This window comes from Brassica napus (assembly GCF_020379485.1).
Source record: "Brassica napus cultivar Da-Ae chromosome A5 unlocalized genomic scaffold, Da-Ae chrA05_Random_6, whole genome shotgun sequence".
Lineage (NCBI taxonomy): Eukaryota > Viridiplantae > Streptophyta > Magnoliopsida > Brassicales > Brassicaceae > Brassica > Brassica napus.
The window spans coordinates 1-6274 of record NW_026014043.1 but is presented as its reverse complement, the minus strand read 5'-3'; the positions used below and the strand labels follow the sequence as shown (position 1 = coordinate 6274).

The window sequence follows — 6274 nt, the reverse complement described above, 5'->3', positions numbered from 1 at the left end:
GTGTTATTATTTAATGAATCTATGTTTACATTTAAACGGGGGTGGATTGTTGGATATTTAGGTGATACCTTGCATCCATTAAAGTGAAGCATTACAATTGTTTAGATAAATAATTGTAACTATTTGTGATGTGTAAGTATTAGAAATGAACCGTTGCAACCTTTGTTGATAAACCATTTCAACCGTTGATGATTAAAACCTTTGGTAATGAACCATTAGGTCTTTTGACTTCCCATTGCAATTGTTGTTTAATAGTTGTAACTCTTTGCTAACCATTGCAAGTGCTAACCATTACAAACCGTAGTACTCTATATAAGGTCAAATGATAACTTATACTAATTGAACAAGAGAAAATTAGAGACTAATTGTTAGTTAGAGAAATAGAGAGATTCATTGTTCAAAGATCATCAAAAATATTTGAAGAAACATATATAAACATTAAACCTCTATTTTTTATTCTTGTATCTTAGACTAGAACAAGAATGAGACTTTGATTGTTTTATCCTACAAAGATATTTCGTGTAACCTAAAGCTTGAAATATGGTTGAAATATTGTTTGAAGAAAGTAACTTAGTGCACGATTCAATAGTTATCTAACTTTTATAGTTCACACACATCGGGGTTGCTAACCCAATTAACCAAAATGGTGTTCATTCTCATGCATCAGAATTTCTTCAAATGCACCTCACCACAAATCATTTACCGGTTCCGCACGCTCCGTTTGATTTTGGGTTCGACTGGTGACCATTCTGAAAACAAGAGGAACGAATAGGAAAGGAATGTAGAGACATAGAATTGCAGGAATGAAAGGGAATGGTTGTTCCATCCCATATTTAACAAGGAATTAATTTGTTCTTTATTTCTCTACAAAAAAAGGAATGGTAGGGAATGAGAAGGAAAAATTATTCCTTATGAATGGTGATTTTTTTAAGGAATGTTAGGGAATGCATTTGTTCCTCATCGTTCCTTGGTCACCATTCATACCCTTTGTCTTCTGGAAAGTAAAAAATGAGAACCTTAAAGCTTTATCAACGTCTGGCACTTGGGAAGTTATTATCAGTCATCGCCAAATTGTCAAGTAATGGACTTACTCTGTTTGGTTCAAAGGAAGAGTACCCAAACATGCTTTGAGAGTGTGGTTTGTGGGAGACATATGTTTTAGAGTGCGTACGGAGTATGTATGAGCATAGAGTAAAGAACATATACTATACTCGTACTCCCATACTTTCAAAAATGTTTTATCTCAGCATCAAGAAACAAACTCTTGTAGCCTTAGGAAGTAAACGACTTAGGGAAGACAATGCCTCATCGAAATCGTCCAACGAAAAATGATAATTTAAGACTCGTCTAAACTGTCTAGCAACTCTTAATGCAATCGTGCATTTGGACAAACCTTATACGAACATCAGACTAATAACAAAACAATTAACCAAACGTTAAGGCATAAAACTTATTTGACTTGACGAAATAAGTCTTGTATAACCAAAATAAATAAAAAAAATCAAAAATCAATTTAGATATCTCCAAACAAAAAAAGTGTCACTCCCAATTTCCGTAGAGCCAAATGATTTACGGGAAAACATCAAAAAGTTTTTCAAATTATTTCGCAGAAAAACAAGATCAGCAATGTCTGGAACATCGAGCATAAACAAGAGAAAAATCTTCTCCACAACAGTGGACCAGATATCATCATCAGTTTATGAAGCCATTTTGCTCATCGATCCCACAAACATCACGAGTAACAAAATTTCATTACATATACTCGGAATGTTTCTCATAAAACCTGAGATAACTTTCATAGAAACTTAATGAGACAGACAAAAATACTTTTAGGAAAGATCAGAATCAAAAGAAAAATGTTTCTCGTAAAATCTACGGTTAAAACACAACCTTTATGTATCTCGACAAAGCTTCTCTACACAGTGTTCATAAAGGACTAACATTCTCGACTCAAACTCTTTGGCCCTTGGCAAATTACTCCTTCTGTAAAGCTCAAACCAATTGTGGGTACATCCTTAAGGAAAATTTCAAACTAACATGACTTTAATGCTAACAAAAAAATGGCATGGTCTAACCCTCAACCTATAGTGCCTCCAACATATGGCTAAACACAGCCATCAGCCAATCTAAAACTCTTCAGCTACAATACATAACATATATGAAAGATTTTTGTAAAACATCTTATGAAACGCTTCTCGTATAACTTATACAAATCGCCTCTCACAAACTAAAAAAATCATCTCTCTTGGATTAGTTACAAGATTTAAATGATATAAATCAAAGGATTTGATTTTCCATTGATTTATAAAAAGATAGCCAATTACTACTTCCATAGGAGACACCATCAGAATTTGATCGGAAGGAAGAAAATCGACAGAAAAAGGATACCACAAAGAAAGAGAAGACAACCCAGAGAATAAGAGAAAACGAAAAAACAAAGAATACAAAGTGACCACACTTTGGAGCCCGCAAACTAAGAAACATAATGATTATTAACAACAAAGTGATTCGTATTTCAACAAGAATATCTCGACCCCCAAACTGAACATCAATCAAATCTCGTAATTAAACCAAAAAAATCAAAATCTCAAACTGGGTTTTGAAATTCATAAACAACTGGTCTCAGATAACACCACCCAAATCGAAATAAATACCCAACATATCCGACAATTTGAGACACACCGGACTCTAGGGGGCTATTTTTGGAGGCGGGTTTCACCTCACTATAAAAGGCCCGACAAAGAGACAATAAAAAATATCATACTTTTAACTGAATTAATCTTTTTCAGAAAAAAAAATTGATGAAATGTGAAATGTACTAATCATAGCAAAAAGAATAGGCATTTACAAAAGAATAAATAGCCTAAAGATGACAATATACAGGACAAAAGATGATTGGTAAGAAAACATTTTTTGTTACCAATCATCAATAAAACATTGTAATATTTTGTCTGTAATCATTGTTTATTGTTTCAATGTTAAAGCGTCACTAAAAAAAATACATCACAACAAATTAGCATTAGTTTTGTTTTTATTTTACTGTATATTATGTAGAGAGCAAATAAATAAATATTAATACTTAAAACTTAAATTTGTTTTGCAAAAGAAAAACTAAACATTACTGTCAGTAAATGAGGCAAACAATATGTAATTTTGGGTAAAATGTTAAATCAAATATGTTGCCATATAACCCAGAGAATTTGTAACCCAGCCAATGAAAATAAAATAAAAAATCTAAATCTACACATTTGTTGCTCACCATGAAATTTGTGAATTTCAGTTACTTGCCAGACCAAAAAAAAAGAAAGTTAAACCGTAATGGAAACAAAACCAGCTTATCGTTAGGAATTTTACTAAAATTGGGTCGCATGTGCCCATATCTCGGCCCATTATTTGATCTGAGACTTTTCTTTACTCTTTTACGGTTTCTTTACTCGTTTAGGGTTTCTTTACTCTTGTAGGGTTTCCTTTCTTCAACTCTTTCCGCCGCCCTTCTTCTCTGTCTCTCATTTCTTTCTTTCTTTCGTTCTCTATATATCAACCTTTCTCTTTCCTTTTCCCTCTCATAGTAAGATTCGCCTCTTATAAGAATGTAAGATTCTTACAGAGAAAAAATTTGTACCAAAGCTATCATCAACCCTATCTTGCTCCCTCTTATATTGGCAAGATCACAAAACTCGGGTTTTGACCTGTTTATTGCTTCGATCAACGCATTGAAAGTGACTACATCAGCATTTGTTTTTAAGCTTTCGCTTCATCTATATGATGAAGATGAAAATTAGCCTCTGATGTAGTCACTTTCAATGCGTTGATCATAGCATGTAAAAGAGGTGATACTTTTGTAAGGACGTTGTGTTAATGTTATTTATCTTTATTGTTTGTCATTAAAAAAGCTGTTTTACTAAGGTTTGATTTTTAACTGGGTTTCAGTTAATATTCAGGCGACCAATCCCTCCATGTAACACAATGTTGAAAAGTTATTGAACATTGCTGGTTGAGTGAGACCATCATAAATTGCTTGGTAGCCGTCTATATAACAGCTCCGACAAGAATCTAATTTTCCAAGGGTTTCAGTTTAGGACAATCTGCCTTCATAGATTTATTAGTTATATATAACAAAACAAAGAGAATGTTTCATGGATAGCTTGCTGTTTTAAACCATATGCAATTGAGTTGAACAAGCAAATTAGGATGAGCAAAGAAGATGTGTGCAGAACTTTTACCATTGGTGTTTATTGCATGGTCTTGCTACCATTAAGTGCCAGCTGTTCCCACGTCAAGAGCTGAGAGCCAGAAGATCTTACGGCCTGGCACAACAAAATCATGAATACGGTTGCCAAATGCCATGATCCTATTAGAATCAGGAGATAGTATCCCCTTTGATTCAACACCTACGGTTTCAAGAAACAAGACTATGAAACAAAGTACATATGTGGTATTAGCTAAGGCTCTTAAAGGTTAAAGCTCTCTTTCTAAAAACTTGAACATGTTATCAAGCATAGGGTTTGGTCTTGATCCGGTAAGAGTGATTTCCAGTTTCAATCAGCTTGATACCGTTTTGTTGGATTCAAGATAGAAAATTAGAAATGGAATGATCTTGTTTTTGTTTGCGCAGGAAGCAACAGAGATCTTGGTTAAGCAACTGGAGCAGTTGTACACAGAGGACAAGCTATTGAGGGAGTTTCTCCCCAATACAGACTTGGGTTTGAATCTTGCTGGCCATTGGGGGCAAAATTAACATCCGGGCTCTCCCAGCGTCCGGTGACCGAGGCATACTCCAACCGATAATGTAGGCTGCTACGGACACTTGTCTAGTCTGGATCCACCGAGGGGGTTAGGATTACACCGGGTTATTCAAAAAAAAAAACAAAGGAAAAAGCTATTGAAGAAACAAAGGAAAGAAGAGGAAGGCAGAAACGCATTGCCACGAAAAATTGAAAATGATGACTGAATTGAACTAAATCATCATCTTCTTCTGAATCGAGTGGCAGTGTCTGTAGCAAAGGAAAAGTAGTTGACATGAGTTCTTTTGGAAACAAGGCTAAACCGATTCTTGAGCAGGAACCCTTCCTAATAAGCTCGAAGAAGATGCACATTATTGCAAGAACGCGATGAAGCGTTGAAGCTTGCTCTGCTGCATCCACAGCCTTTCGCTCAATTGTTAATCCTGGACAAACAATGAAGACTTAGAAGCAGTTCCAATTGTATCGGAAGAAAATGCAAGAAGTCAGGAGGGGCTTTGTTGTTGGATGAGTTTCAAAGGCAATGGCGGGCATGAAGGATCCGCTGTGGCTTGCAACTGCATAGGGGAATGTTGAGAAGTGTTGAGATTTAAAAATTGAAGGAGACTAATGCTTTGATGACTGATGTGGAAACTATTGTCACAAAATTCTTTGGTCAAGAACGTCTTGATTATGTCTCATTCAAATAAAATCTGTTGTGATAAAGACCTGTAGAGATCAACTTTGACAAAAAGTTATTTTGCAAGGTCATGAACTCTGAGGATCCAAATTGTATGGAAGCCTAAAACTACTAACGGCTATTTGGTTGCCCAAAAAATATTACAAATGGTCATTTTACCCACACAGTCATGCGTTTCTGCAAGCAACAAAAAATGCTGATGGGATCTTGAACATTTTTTACTTTCAGTTTCTGGGAACTTTAGGCGTCGGATGTTCTTCAGTGTCATCATATAATGATCTCTTGCAGCGCTTCAAGAACGGGTCTAGAGAGTTTGCTGCTTCGAGGGGCTGTTTCTCGGTTTAGTGGACTGTTCATCACATGACTAGATGAAACCTCCAGAGCATTCTCTTGTCCATCAAGCATCTGTGTTGCAAATCGTTCACAAAGTAATAATGGTCAACGGCATGCTGCAGATAATCATAATTATATCACACCAAGAGATTTTCTCTCCTGGTGAGTTGACATAGAGAACGAGAATACCTGTCCTAGATTCTCCAGCTTGCTCTGAACGACATCCCTGTACAAAAGAGTGAGCAAGTTCAGCGTAATGCTCCAAGAAAATACAAACAAAAATAAAATAAATTATTGAATTATCAACTGTAAATGTTAATGAGAAAGAACCAGATGATGTCGTCAACAGTGTCATTTGCTAGAAGGTAGTGTATGTTAACTGAGGAGACCTGTAGAAATGAAGCAAAAGCCATAGGAAGGTTTAAAAATGACGCTGCAAACGATCAGTTAGATATAGGGCGTGACTGTGACTCCATTAAACTCTCTTTCATGACTCACTTGACCAATTCCTATGTGCACA

The 6274-nt window shown here is 35.5% G+C and overlaps 1 long non-coding RNA gene across 1 annotated transcript; it reads right to left on the bottom strand.

Moving 5' to 3' along the window:
- Window positions 1-5390: 5390 nt before the first annotated feature.
- Window positions 5391-6157, bottom strand: LOC125594327. The gene is made up of 3 exons (XR_007329813.1): window positions 6085-6157; window positions 5944-5980; window positions 5391-5826 (listed from the first exon to the last, which is right to left on the bottom strand). It is a non-coding gene; the product is annotated as an uncharacterized LOC125594327 (long non-coding RNA).
- Between the last annotated feature and the right edge of the window lie 117 nt (window positions 6158-6274).